The sequence below is a fragment of the Siphateles boraxobius genome, unplaced genomic scaffold (assembly GCF_051911475.1).
Source record: "Siphateles boraxobius isolate OS27281-9 unplaced genomic scaffold, OSU_SipBor_1 7, whole genome shotgun sequence".
NCBI lineage: Eukaryota > Metazoa > Chordata > Actinopteri > Cypriniformes > Leuciscidae > Siphateles > Siphateles boraxobius.
In genome coordinates this window covers 32396228-32412208 of record NW_027509197.1, presented here as the reverse complement: position 1 = coordinate 32412208, position 15981 = coordinate 32396228, and the positions used below count along the sequence as shown (strand labels likewise).

The following is a 15981-nucleotide window of genomic DNA, read 5'->3' as shown; positions in this document are numbered from 1 at the left end:
CAAGAACACATCCGGGGATTTGAACTGGACTTGGCTAGATGTGAACTTTGAATTGGGACAGTACTTGGGCAGCGACTGATGACGTTTCACAAGTCCACAAGAACACAAGTACAGACAAGAACGCATATTGAGAAACGGCCTATGACTATCATCATATAATACGCATGTGCGCACGCGCGCGCGCAGTTTGTTTCAATCACTTCCGGCGAGAGATTCGATGGCAGTAAGTCAATAAGCTTTATTTATGCTGTTTTAACAATTGTGCTTTTGTGTTAACGGCTTTTAATTCTAAGAGATGTCATAGAGCATCAATGTTTTAGATTTTAAAAAAAAGTTATGACATGTTTTATGATATAAATTTGCATTAAAAATGACAGGGTTTCAGCGAGTCTTAAAATGATATGTAAAAGTATTAATTCGCCTTTAAACAGATTAAGGCTTGAAAGATGTCTTCAAATAGAGCAGAAAGACTTACATTAATGAGGTCATGTAGTTGATTTTTGCATGCATTGCAAAATAAGTGTTGTCCCCATTATCAGTTCATACTATAAAAGTTACATTCCGGAATGCAGTGCATGTACTGTAAGTTATGTTAAATAAATTTGTGGTAAAATAAATTAAAAAGTAGGGTAATGGAGTTGAACATTTGTATTTTGCTAAAATAAAACTAATTGTGATTCTCCTTTGTTTTTTTGTTTTGTTTTTATCATTTAGAAAGCATATTAATGTATTGAGTTCCCTGCAATTTATTCAAGAAATTTACCTTACTCTTATAAAGGTGTTTGAGACCTGGGTCTAAAAATCAAGGGAGTTTTACAGTGTTGTCACTGTGCTGTCTGTACAATCTATCCATCTATCTGTCTGTTCTTCCTATCTATCTGTCTGTCTATCCATTTATATCAAAATGTTCTGCTTGAAAACTACTTCAAGCTTTTAAAACTATTTCAAACTTTCAGTTTGTCTTGACAAACTTTTTTTTAACTAGTTTATGTTGTTCATAAACAAAGTAAGTCTCTTAGGTACTTTACAGACAAAGCCAATAACACTCAAACATATCTTTGTCTAACATCTTCCTGTAATATGTTTAAAATATTTTGAAAAATAAATTTCTTTGAGTATGTACTATGTTAATGCCTTTCTTCAAAATGATTCAATATTGTTTTTTCTGCATTTTATCTAAATTAGGTGTTGTGAACTGGAGTGCATTTTCCAGACAATATAAGCAAGGTTTCCCGGTGCCGTACTCAATGACTCAGGGCTTGCACTGCAATATACAAGGACTGCCCACCTGGGTAGGTGATGGCAGAAGCAGAATCCTGCGTGGATTTTATTCCGATAAGGAGGTTGAGGGCTATTGCTCAGTTGTTTTTTCAATGAAGGAGGGGAATTTCAAGCAGAGTAGTGTGTGTGTGTGTGTGTGTGTGTGTGTCTGTCTGTGTGTGTGCATATTTCTTTTACACAATTATCATCTTTGTTTTGAAATAAAGGTTATCACTGTTATGAGTTTCGTTTTTTGAGTTGGCATGCATAATATGTGATACAGAGATTGACAATGTACTGTGTGTATTTGGTTTAACTTCAAACTACTTTATTTGAATAAATGTTTTATAATGCACAAAAATAAACAATTATTAACTATTACAGAGGAATGATTAAAATAAGAAATATAAGGTGCCATTAATGTTTACAGTAATTTACACAGTGAAGTGCAACAGAATGTGAAAATAAACTTTAAATAAAATACTACACAGATAATACACAATATATACTTTGAAATTCCATATAAGTTTACCTTGGATCAGGCATAGTTAAAACTGTGGATGTGCTCTGTACTCCTTTTTGCTGCTTTCATTATAACTTTAGATTTTTTTTAATACATTATGTTCTTTAAAAATATGATGTCAAATTTGCGCATGCGTTTTAAAGACTCGTGACGTCACCGCGTAACGCGCATGCGTGGTAACACATATGTGACGTACAAACGTGACGTGAATACGTGACGACACCGCGCTACAGTCTGCAGCGAGGAGTACTTGCGTGTATTGCGCAGTGGCATAATCACACGAATAGTTTACATTGATTGAAACTAATTTGTTTAAAAATGAGGCTATTGCAGTAACAAGGCAGGTTCACATAAAATCATTATGACATATGATGACATTATTTTTGGATCTAACGAGCATTGGCGATGCAAAAACGGACTGTCGTGCGTATTGTTTTTTTACAACAATAGGCGGGAACGAGACATTGCACAGCAACGCTGTGGGAACTCCTCCCTTCTCCACTTTTGTTGAAATCTTATGGGCTAACGCCAGCTTGGAACAGCTGGTCAAATGTCGCGAAGTATGCAAATACTGACAGGCTCGCGGGCAGTATAAAATCTAACAGCGAACACGGCAGCTAACTTAATGTTTCGTTCCCGCCTCTCAGGGAACCAAGGTTATGATAATAACTGGAGACGTTCCCTTTCGAGAGCGGTAACTCTACATTGCGTAGCAACGCTGCAGGGACTGTATTAAATCCCGCCGTGAGAGTAGTGAAGATAAGCCCTGAGAAACGGGGTCAAGCTACACCAGCCACGGAAGAGACAGACAGTCATCCAATAGCTGTGCCGCTAGGAGTGCTCGCGTCTGATAGGGGGAACTCGACCAATGAGACATCAGCTCCGACCCTATCCAAATTTGCAGTGTCAACGGCAGTAGTGGTGACAGCTGTATTAACACTAGTAGCCATATACACAGAGTTAACAGCGTAGCGGTAACCACTGCATAGTTGGATACAATAGTTCACAATACATGAGTAAGAAACTTAACTTACTGAAAGCACTTGCGACGCCACAGACTGTACATCCAGCTTGTAAAATCTGGCGAAGGTGTTCTGAGAAGACCAGCCAGCAGCAAGACATAAATCCTGGATAGACATCCCTATAGAGCGTCAGCCTCATGCGAGGATGACGGCTCAGCAGATAAAGTGGGCAGGGAAACAACTTGTGCTTTGAACGGTGTAGAGAGGGACTTCGACACACCCCGTCTCGGCCGGAGAGTGACGATGCAGTCGCCGAATCCGAAACAGATACAATCATCGTTAACCCGAGAACGCGTGTAAGTCTCCAATGCACTTCTCGGAGGCAAGAGCAAGGAGTAAAGCCATTCTCAGGGAGAGCTCCTTAAACGCAATCGAAGCTAGGGGCTCGAACGGCGGTAGAGAGAGAAGGACACAATCTCCTCACTCCCCTGAGAAATCTGGTCACCAGAGTGTGCTTACCGATCGATTGCCCATCAGCCGGGAAACAAAACGAAGCAATAGCGGGTACATACACCTACAGTGTGGATGGCAAACTCCCGGTATCCAGTCTGTGCTGTAGGAAGCCCAAAAAATCCGACACGGAACAGATCACCGGGTCGATATCGATGTCCTTGCTCCATTTTGCAAAAACTCCCCATTTTAGAGCATAAAGGCACCTAGTAGAAGGCGTGCACGTCTCCAAGAGTGTGCCCAGCACTCGTGAAGGCAGAGTGTCTCGCTCATTTAAGGTCCCTGCAGCAGCCACACATGAAGATTCCACAGCTCGGGGCTGGGGTGCCATATCGTGCCGTTCGCCTGAGACAGCAGGTCCTTCCTGAAGGGGATTTGCCATGGGGGAGCCACCATTATCTCTCTCAGTTCTGCAAACCATGGCTGGTTTGGCCAGTTCGGGGCCACGAGGATCCCTGATGCTCTCTCCTCCCTGATTTTACATAAAACTATAGGCAGAATCTTCACCGGAGGGAACGCGTAAAGCCTGGCTTTCGGCCACTGCGACGTCAGAGCATCTCCCGTCAGCGGGGAGTGAGATAGCGAGAAGAACGTCTGACTGTGCGTGTTCTCGCTTGTGGCAAACAGATCCACATCTGCCCTCCCGAATTGATCCCAAATCATTCAAACCGATCCGGGGTGAAGCCTCCATGCACTCTCCTTGAGGAATCCTGTTCCTCGAAAGCATGTCTGCTCCTGGCTAAGGAGACTGGGGATATGCGCAGCTCTGATGGAGAGAAAACGTCGATCTGCCCACAACAGGAGACTCGCTGTCTGTTTGAAAAGAGCTCCGGAGCACACGCCGCTTTGGCGATTTATGTACGAAACAACTGACATGTTGTCGGCCGAATACGTACATGCTGTTGCTCCAACTTCTATCAAAAAGCTTCCAGGGCTAAGGACACCGCATCTAATTCCAGACGGTTTATGTGCCACTCTCTCTGTCAACTTCACCAGCTTCAAATGTTGAATTTTCTGTCGACTTTGAACCACTGAATTTGTCAAAACGAATTTGTAAAACAAAATAAAATGAACCGAAATTTGTCTGTTGTATATTATAGGTTGTATTTTTAAACAGAATTAATATTTTGGAAGTGAAATCGGATAGGTGAATATATGGATTATTGAATTTTTAATAATGAAAACGTCTGTGAAATATTTTGAATTGAAATATTCACAGATTAAAAATACAACCATGTTGAATTTCAGCCCATAAAAATACAAGCCCTAAAAATACAATGCATTAAAATGCAAGAAGGGTTAAAGCAGCACTAAGTAAGAATTTTTCCTAAATCGTTTCAGTGGTTCATAAGTCGTGACATGGTGAAATGCACTTATGCCACAGCTTTGTGGTCCTTTATCTGATATATCCACGCTATGTAAGATTGCAAGATCGGGTCGCGTTTCTGTAGTTCTAATGAGACATAAGAAAACTACTAATTTTACTCGCTTTACGGCAAGCGTTACAATTGCAACAATTGCTCATTTGTGATGTCGCAATACATCATACTTTCATAAAATCATGCTTCATACTCTACCTTGTCTGTGGCCATTGTTGATTCCAAAGCCGGTGCTGGATAAACAGAGAGCATGTGCGTGCGTGTGCGTGCGACAGTAGGCTGTGGTAGGCTAAATTATTTACGACAGCGGTAATGGACAATTCCGCTTCCAACCTGCAGGGCGACCGCAGAGGAAAAGTTACTTTGTGCTGCTTTAATGCAATGCATATTTTTTCAAGTAATGCAATTCAACAAGCTTTTTTGTTTAAAAAACATTTGTCATTATTTTACTTCCTCACTATCCACCAATCAATGGGCCTCATTCAAATTAATTTAGTATGTTTTATGCAATCAAACAAAATGGTTTTGAGAGCAAAAATTACAATATTGCAATAAAAGATTGCAAATAAAAAGGCTTATTTGCAGTGCAAGTAAATATTTGTTTTTCCTTTCAGTTTTCATCATGGACGGACAAATTTGCTCTCTGTTCTGTTGTTATTGTTTGCGAGACTGAAGGCTTTGTTTGCATGTTAAAAAGTGTTGAAATCAAGTAAATCTGCATTCCAATGAGCGGTATCTAAGCACTTTCTATTGGTCACTCTCACTTGACGCAATATATTTTGGCCACACCCACTGCACCCGGTCCCGATGTGAGTCTGACAAAGACATGGAGAGCAACACATCATTGTCTAATGCCATTAACCATGTAAGAACACCGGAGTGCATGTAGCTAACCAGTTACCGATAGCTGCCCGAGTTGTTGTTGTTGTTGTTTTACATTCACTGCAGGCTATTACTAAGACAGTCTTATTTAATCTTAAAGGTCTCATATTGTCAAAACTGAAATGTACTGTCTTTTTTCATGATAACAGTGGTCTAGGGGCTATGAAACTACCATATAAGTTTCAAAACAGACGATCCACAGACAAATGCACACAGCCTGCATAAAGTAGCTGTGCCTTTTCACGAGCTGTTGTGACTTCCGTATAAATGTGATGTCAGAACTACTCAGTCCCGCCTTCAGTCACCTTCCCCTCCAATGGTGGGTCACTCAGAAAACAATCAGGCCAATCAGAAGAGAGGCTCATGAATATTAAGTAGACAGGCCAAAATCGACCTGTTCTTGCCAGAGCTCCTGAGAAAGGAGCTGTATTGAGATGGTTTTTGAGAATAGAGTCATTAGCAGACTCTATATATTTACCTCTGTTTACGATGTTAACAGTTCCAATGACAGTAATTTTATTCTCTGTCAGGAGTACACATCAATCATGCAAAACTGTCATTTTGGATCTGATGAGTTTGGGAATAAATGACACCCAGTCCCAGACAGATGATTTGCTGATCTGTCACAATACTAAGTGGTCATAACTCGCACCCTTCTATGACGAAAATCCTGTAAACCTCAGCATTCTGTCTCAGTACATAGATAACAGATAGGAACATTTGTACAGATGAAACATGAAGCTAATAAATAGACAGTTACAACTATATAGTGTGCATGTGTTTTTCATGTGATTTTGGGTATTTTTTATAAGAATAAATAATTCTTATATGAGAAATGCTGAAGGAGCAGTGATTTGGTCTTTGGTTTATTAGCTAATATAGAAAGCTGTAAATAATATATTTTTTTGCTTGTTTCATTATTAATCCACTTTAGATCGTAATCGGAAGTTATTACAAATACTCTCAGGTGTTTTAAAGTGAGTTTTGAGCTTTGTCGTGTTGATTGGTGCTAATTTGATCTATAATGCTCCTGTTTCCAGGTGTGAATATATTACATGATAAATTTTGGTAAGATTAATCACATAAGGTCATAAAAAAAATGTTTTCAAGAAAGACATTTGATAATGTGGGCAAATATATATTAGGATCAAAGGAACATGGCTGAGATAGTCTGCACAGACTTTGCACTCTGGCTGTGTCTGAAATCGCCCCCCTATACCCTTAAATAGGGCACTATTTGAGGGGACAGCCATTTGTAGTGGTGTCTGAAACCACAGGACATTATCAAGTGCAATCATTCAATCCCAACTTCAATAGCTACTTTTGCAACAAGGGAAAAATATAGGCCTATGTCTGTTTCATGTTACCAAGTGCACTCCAAATCAAATTGGTCACTGGTGAAACATCGACTATGATATAATTACATTTTGTATGACTTAAAAAAAACCACGTTATATATATACATTATATGTCTCCTTCCTATGAAAAAATTCATGTTTTTCCTCTATAATGGTATAGTTATGCCATGCATCTATCAACAGGATACCTGCAGAAAAGAACCAGTCAAACCCTGAGCCTTCCCTTAATTAATAAGTCTTACACTGTAACCGGAGTGCTAGCATTAAGCCGTAGGGAAATAAGGGATAGGAGTCTGATATAATTAAATGGGACAGAACAACAGGAGATTTCACTTTCATTACTAAAAAATGCAAATAAGATCATGCATCTAAGTTTTTTAACCACAATCGGCTAAGAGCAGAGTGACAAGGCATTGTAAAGCTGATTTTATCGCTAATACGTTGGCACTTCACCAAAGCAAGTCACTCTTTTCTCCAAAGTGCATTAGTCTTGTTATTGGATGGAAGACTACTTTATGCCCTAGGCAGAACATTAGATGAGCCCAGTCTGACAGAGGGCATTTTCAAACTGAGTGTTTTGGGTGGACCGTATTGATTTATTCTTGTGCTTCTGAAATCTACAGCCAAGGAGGTGTAACACGTTCACAATGCCTACAGCATGCCATTAATCTCCCTAGATGAAGCTCCCCCTGCCAAGTATAGGCACAGAATGGATTTACTGCTGGATTTACTAATAACATCTTTAATAATGATTCACTTTCTCTGTTCTTTGAATCTGTGCAAACAGAGCCTCCCATCAAATCCCAAAATAAAAATGGTTGAAATCCTCTTTATATGCAGGAGAGTTTAGGGCTTCAATGCAAGCATCAAACAACGTACACAACCCTTGAATAACAACAATGTTCCTTTATTACACAAAACAAATCGATAAAACCTTTACAGATTGAATTTCGAATGTTTCAGTTTACGTTCCAGAGGCAACAAGATGAATGTATAGGCTAAGGTACCGCTGTGGAATGTGGTGGACTTCTGAAATTAGGTGGCAAAGTTTCCTCTCTATATATTTTTTTTTTAGTGCAATGTGAATTTATATTTCGATTTCCAATTAATGTTTACACAGAGCAACATTTACCTTCCACCAGTGTTTCTCAACTGGTGGGTCATTTTGAATGGGTCGACGGAGTGTGCAATCAAAGAAACAACAACAAACATATTCGAAGTTTTTCTGATGCAAGACTTTTATTTTGAAAGACGTGAAATAATTATTCATTATATAAAAATAATAATATTTGTATAATTATCTATTGTATATCTATTAATACTATTCATTAAAACAAAGGCAAATCAAAAGCCCATAAGTTTGTTCTTTTAAACATTCCTAATAATTGGAATCTTTTCATTATTATTATTTTGATTTTCTGACCTGTGGTGCTATCACCAAATGTTGGTATGTTTAGACACTATGCTGTGTCAATTGAACAAGGCCATGCAGGGATACAACCAGAAAAACTTATAAAATACTAATCAGCTAATATTAATGAAACATATCTATTTTTGTTTTGTTTTTTACGTTTGTGAGGCTTGATGTTAAGATAATTAAATGTTGTAAATATCGAACTGAAGTTGTAGGATTTATGCATCTAAAGAATGAAATCCAATTTTGAGGCTTAACAGTATTAGATAAAAGCTATGTCTTAACTGTATGCAGCGATCACAGTACGACCTCAATATAAAAGGTTTATAATAAGACTTATACATATTATTGAGTAGAACATCTAAAAACAAGCAAAACATATACACATATCATATGTATAGTAACTTTACAATAAACTTTAGGACTTCAATGAGAACACAATGGACTTGAGGGAAGCAAAAGAGACGCTGTATCCACTGTACATGGTTGACGCTGTCTCATCCGCCAGCTAAAGTGCCCATAATCTCATCATGAAGCAGTTTGTAACAGATGCACTATTTCATTTCACATTACGAAATATTTGTTTTGTTATTTTTGTACAGTCGATTATCTTCTCTTCTGAATCTCTTTGAGGTGGCACTGCCTCCTCGAAGAAAACAACCCTGAGGTACAGAGGTAGATGAAAGAATATAATACTCTGTGGACACCTTGAAAAGCAGTCCCACTCTCCCCCTCACGCACACTGTGAATGTGAAGACAGACCGACCGCCTGTTTGAGGAGGAGGAGGTGGTGGGAGAGGGTGAGAGTTGGTGTGACATCCTGAATCCCACAGATAAGTCTCCATGGAGTCTAAATTGACTGGTTGTGTGTTTTTTTTTTTTTTTCATGCAACCACAAGGAATAGGATCTAGAGCAGAGGTCTTCAATCCTGCTCCTGGAGGGCCACTGTCCTGCAGAGTTTAGTTCCAACCTGCTTCAGCAAACCTGCCTTTGTATATTCAAGAGATCCTGAAGAGCTTGATGAGCTGATTCAGGTGTGTTTGATTAGGGTTGGAACTAAACTCTGCAGGGCAGTGGCCCTCCAGGAGCAGGATAGAAGACCTGATCTGCATTTTCTATTTGCTGAAGTAATACAAGGTTTGTGTGGAACAGAAAAAAAAGTAAGACATTACTTGATGATAATCTTCCTATCGCGAGGTTTTTATTGCTCATAATTGCATCAAAACATTAGAATCGAATCAGTCATATTAATTTATGAATCATTTAGATGATTTTTTTTAACTGAGTAAAATTATTAATTACGATTCATTCCTCATACAAAGTTATTGTATGACTTCAGAGGCCAGTTGCATAAACATTATGTTAAAGGTGGGGTATGTGATTCTCTTGTTTGTCCATTTTTCAAAATAACTTGAAATTGTATTCCTAACCCACTTACAGCCACTGGGTTAGAAGCACTGAAATGAAAATTAAGCAATTTATTCATCTGTGGAACGGGCAGGACTCGAAAAACTGCAGCCAATCATTTCCAAGACCACCTGGAATCATTGGACAGTAAGTTCGTCAATCAAACGGTTGTACCATACCCCCCCCCCAGGACACGTAACCCCCTTCGTGCGCATACTCAAAGCTCGTGACGCATGCGAATCTCGTCAGTAAAGCCGGTTCCATGATTAGTAGTAAATCGTCATTACAATCTCTCGCGCATCTGATTTTTCGCTCGTGCATGATTGCGCGTTCATGTTCTTCGAATGGGTGGAGTCAGGGCCATTGTTGGAGGAAAGAAGGTAGGACCATTTGAATTGTGTATTTTCAAAATCTGCCGGTCGTTTTCCAAATCACATACCCTACCTTTAAGACTGTGTCTTAATAACTAGTATGACCATAGCAGTTAGTTAGGGGTAATCAGTATTACTTTTTGGTATGAACTTAGACCAATCTGTAACTGAGAAAAAAAGTCTAAAAGAAAAAATTATGACTACTTGTAAGACTAGTATGACCAGCGTTGTGGATTTTTTTGGTTCGCGTACCTACCCGAAGTGATAAGATCAAATAAAATTCTGCATCAAAATTTATAGACAAGACAAGTAGTTTTTTTAGGCATGGTTTGTAAGGAATTACAAACCTGCGCACATATATTCAAACACATATGAGTCATTAATGACATCATTTTCATTTTTGGGTGAACTAACCCTTTAATAACTTTTTTACAACAAAAATGAACCATCACTGAACTTAAGCTGAACTATGACGCTATTTTCTTCTAGAACTGCTGTACAGCTGAAACAAACTTTGTTACATTATTTTCCTGTTATCTCTATAAAGCTTCTTTGAAACAATCTTTATTGTAAAAAGCGCTATATAAATAAATGTGACGACTTTTATGATACTTTTATGGTGCTTTTGCATAATTTTTGAAGCTTAAAAGCTTCAGTTCATTGAAAATGCATAGGGGAAAATGACCAGCCTAACAATTCTTTGTAATTTCTCTTTGTGTTCTGCTGTAGGACATCATACAGGTTTGGGCATGAGGGTGAGTAAATTATTTTTTCCCCCTTTGGCTGCATTATACCTTCAAATAAATCTAATGGGCACTCAAACTTTGGCTCAAATTCTAGAATACGAAAGCTCCTCAGCCTCTACAGGAAATCAACACAGAAAGCTCTCGACGAGTGAATGGGAAAGCACATGAAAGAAGCTCCATTAATGAAATAGAAGCTTGAGAAAACAAAAGAGTGCACATGTATCCTCCATTAGGGTCTTTTTGATCTTACGCATGTTCTCTAGACCAGTGAGGGTTTGTTTTATGCCGCGTTTCATTTTAGCATCAGCACAAAACCACAAATGAGGCCTGGCAGATGCCTAATCAACACATGATAGGGAATTAAGGCAGGAACCAAGGTAAATGGGAGCACACTGACACACATATGCAAAAATAACTAGGATCTGAATACCTTAAAAAGTAAAAAATAAAAACAAAAAAAGGCTTGTCATTTAAATCAGCAATTCCAGAATCAATGTTGTAAAAAGGTCACTGCATCACAAATGATGTTGCTTTGTTTTTCCAAGAAAGACAGATTCAAACAAGATATGAAAGACAACAATCTCTTGCAATTGTCACAGTCAAAAAATTATACATTTTTTTCCCATCAAAATAAGGCTCTGAGCAAGTGGATGCATTCGTTTTGCATCAGATGCCAGCTGAAAACAAAATTTGTCAAACTCATTTCCTTTTTTTTTTTAAGGAATAATAAACAATGTATGTTCTTACAGCTGTTCATGTAAGTCACACATCACATTCAGAAAATCCTATTTAGTTCTCAGGAAAATGTTTTATACAAAAACCGAACCTCTAGTTATTGTACATCCAGACTTCCAGATCCAATTAACACAGGAGTGGGACTTGAATGGAAGTCATCTACTGGCATGCCTTTTAAATGGGTCATACAAAAAATACAATGAAGAAACCCTGACCTCAGTTCATGAATTTCAGATAAAGACATTTGAATAAAAAAATAAAGGCATGGTTACAAAGCATTTGAGATTTAATTCATAATGAAGTAAACATTCACATGAATTAAAAAAAATCTTTCATATTAGAAATTACTTTAGAAATTAGACCCACTAATCAACATGAAGAAGAAGGTACGATGCCCTATGACTTCTTAAAAAAGTATATATATATATATATATATATATATATATATATATATATATATGAATGAAGGTGAATGGAACAGAAGTCTAGTAGAGGGAGGGGGAGGACACAGCATGGGTGATGCCTGACTGTGTATTCAACCGACACACACATTACACCTGAAAGTGCAACAGAACAAGGACAAATGTATGACAAATGTTTTTTGTATGACAAATGTTTGTTGCAGGAAGAAGAAGCAGGGGGTTTAATCTAGAAGTGATTATATGGTTATGAACAGATGGCACATATCTGGCTAATGGCCAGAAAGAACAACCAAACACAGACTGAGGTAGAGGTTCACATTCCTTCACATAAATTACATGTAATGACAGGTAGGCTTGGCAGTTTTATGGTAATAATATAATGAGTAAAGAGACTGTGATGTTAGTGCTGCGATCATTAGAATGGTAGCAAATGCTGCCATTATTTTGGGCAAACAAAAATTGAATTTGAACCATTAGTTTATCACGTGGCAAAGCAACAGCAGACCAGTCAAAGAAAAAGCAGTGGCGTCCAGATGTCTGAGGCTAAAATCTCTAATTCAAGATCAATTTTAAGACAAAGTTGAAGAATTTTGAAGTTGAAGAATTAAGAGTGTTAGAATTTCTTTGAACAAAAGGTCAGATATTCTTGCTTCCACTGAAGCACAAGATCCTCTTTGGATCCCTTTTAAATCATGATGGCGAACATCAACATCAACTACAAGTGTGTGCAACACCTGATGACCATGCTGCTATTAAAGCAAACAAAAAATACTAAAAATTCAGAAATTTGTGTTTTTTGTTTCTCAAATCAATTGATTTTTAATAAAGTAACATTAAATGTAGAATTTGTCTGACCAGTGCAAATCCAACAATTGTTATTATACCAAGGGAAAAACAATGGAAAATTACTACTTCACAACATCGTCCTGTGACGATGGTTCAAGTCTTACCTCTCAGGTAGGTCCTTCAGGGTGTTGTGGAGGGGTGATGTGTCTAAGTTGCAACATCTAGCTACTGGGGTGCCTCAGGGCTCAGTTCTTGTACCACTTCTCTTATCCATCTACATGTCATCCCTACGATCTTTCATTCAGAAACATGTTTTTTTCCTATCAATGCTACGCTGATGACACACAACTACCTCTCATTCCAGCCAGATGATCCAATAGTAGCTGCTCGCATCTCAGCCTGCCTGACAGACATTTCTTGCTGGATAAAGGACCACCACCTTCAACTCAACCTTGTGAAGACCGAACTGCTTGTGGTCTCAGCCAACCCAACACTTCATCACAACTTCTCCAATCAGCATAACTCCTTCCAGGACAGCCAGGAACCTTGGAGTTGTGATTGATGATCAGTTAAACTTCACAGACCATATTGCTAGAACTGCCCGGTCCTGCAGATTTGCCTTACCCAACATTAGGATATCAGGCCCTCCCTATCAGAGTATGCTAAACAACTTGGGACACCTTGTCCAAGCTTTTGTTCTATTCAGACTGTCCTATTGTAATGCTCTCTTGGGAGGCATTCCAGCATGTACTATTAAACCTCTGCAACTGATCCAGAATGCTGCAGAATGGTTTAAAGAGCTGAAGAGAGCGCACGTCACACACTTCTCATAAAATTACTCTGGTTGCCAATTGCCGTTTGCATCAAATTCAAGGACCTGTTGTTTGCCAACAGAACAACCACTGGTGCTGCACCTAAACTCACTTCTTCAGACCTACGTGCCCTCCAAAAGCTTGCATTCTGCAAGTGAATTGTTGGTTTAATTGCTTCTATTGCTCTCCTCATTTGTAAGCCGCTTTGGATAAAAGTGTCTGCTAATTGATTAAATGTAATTGTAAATTACGTTAAAACCCTTGAAATTTAAACATTCGCTTATCTCCTAGTTGTGAAGACAAACATCCCTTAAAACCACACAATCATTTCTTTTCAACAATTGAAAATAAATAATAAGTAATATAATATATAAAAACATAAAATAACAAACGGATGGTAATAATAAAATGATAATTGGTGCAAATAAAATAATAATGATAACAATCAACTAAAACACAATACAGATGCGTGGTTATTCTTGGTTGTTTTCTTAGGCCCTGTTTACACGAGAACGCTCGCGGGTGAAAACGTAAAAATATTTTATCAGATGTGTCTTTCGTTTACGCGGCGACAGCATTTTTGGGGCTTAAAAACGCAAAAAAGTGAAACCACACTCCATAGTGGAAATCTTAAAAACGCTCTACCGGTGCGTTCCCGTCTAATGGGTAAAAACGCAAATCTGCTCACGGTGGCATTTGTCGCGTACGCGTTTACGTCACAGGCATGCGCCATTACAGGAAAATAACAACCAACATGTCGGATTATTTCCATACGTCGGACCTTCAAGTTGCCCTAGCAGCTCTGATAAACTTTCAAGAGTCTTTTTGCTGTTCGCTTCGCCATGTTTTGATTTTGTGTTACTAGGAGAGAAGTAGAAGGAAGGTTGGACGCAGGCGCGCGGACTTGGTCTTGTTGTGTGGCAGTGCTTCACATTGCCACCTAGCCGCCTGGAGTGAATACTACATCGAATTTCTCACACTTTTGCATCACCAAATGCACGCAGATCCCCTCCCCCCCTCATAACGCTTGTCTAAACGCAGAATAAAAAGTGATAACGCAATGCCACTTTTGCGTTTTCTCTTCAGATCATTTCCCTGTAAACATAGCCTAAAGTGACACACTGTCACAATTATGTTCTGTCCAGTCTGCACCTGTTCTCGTTAGTCCTTGATTAGTTTATCTTTCTCCACCTGTGTCTAGTTAGTTTCCTCATTTCCTCCTGTGTATTTATACTCCCTGTTCTTTTCAGTCCCTTGTCGATTCCCATTTATGTTTAACGTGGTTGTGTCTATCCTGCCTGAGTTAGTTTAAATAATAATAATAAAAATAAATAAATAAACATAAAAGACTGTATTTACCCTCATCTTCATCTTGTACTTTCAACGACCACAACAGTGTTACACACACACACAGGTTGCTATTGAGAATCCTTAGATCCTTCAACACACTGTGAAAAAAGTCAATGATGTAAACAAATTATGTTAGAAAATAAAAAGTATATAAAAAATAAAATGAAAAACAAAAAAATTCTGCGCAATAAAAAGTGAAATAAATAAAAACATTACCAGTCAAAAGTGTGGACACACATGGAAGAGTCAGAGTTTTTTATTTATTTATTTTTTAATTTGTCATTATATAAATAGTGAAAATATTTATAAAAAAGAATGAGCAGATGTGTCCAGACTTTTAGCTGGTACTGTAACAGAATCTGTAAATAGAAACAAATACCCACAGGAGCTTTTTAAAATTATTACTAACAAATGTCAGAGAAATGCCGGAGGCTCACTACACCCAATCTAGGAGGAAAATGCTGTTTGGATGGCACAGATTACCCCTGTGGTGAAAGAGCACCAGCAAATACAAATCCCAGTGGGAGGACACATGGCTAAGAAACGATAACACTTCAGAAAATGACAATCTAAAGCAGATGGAGAAAAAAATGTTAATAATTCTCTATTGTGCTCTAAGTACTGAGAGCTCCAATTAGAAAAGCACTCCTGCCAGCTAGTATGAATAGCTCACGAAAGGTCTTTCATAAAAATAAAACACTATTTAAAAATACCTTCTTAAAAGGTGCCCTTCATTATATGCAAGTGGCTAAACTGAGATCAATAAAAACAATTCATATTCGGGTGGTATTATGACAGCCATTTTGTTAAAAGGAAGATATAAATATTATGCGGGAACACATGTGGGTCTCCAGTCAATATTGTATTCTTATTTGTTCATTTCAAATATGTTTTTGTGGCCGGGTCTTTCATGAAGTCTTAGCTTATTGTAATAGGTGGCCAGAAAAGAAAGTAAAAACAAATTGATCCTTTATTTTTTGTCTGAAAATGTTTAGACCATGCAGCAGACTGCAAAATATTTTGTCAGCTAAACACATACATTTTAAAAAAAAATAAACATTGT

At 38.1% G+C, this 15981-nt stretch overlaps 1 long non-coding RNA gene across 1 annotated transcript; it reads left to right on the top strand.

Moving 5' to 3' along the window:
- Window positions 1-9808: 9808 nt before the first annotated feature.
- Window positions 9809-10974, top strand: LOC143723505 (uncharacterized). Its single transcript, XR_013197137.1, has 3 exons — window positions 9809-9843; window positions 10797-10822; window positions 10908-10974. It is a non-coding gene; the product is annotated as an uncharacterized LOC143723505 (long non-coding RNA).
- Window positions 10975-15981: the final 5007 nt, after the last annotated feature.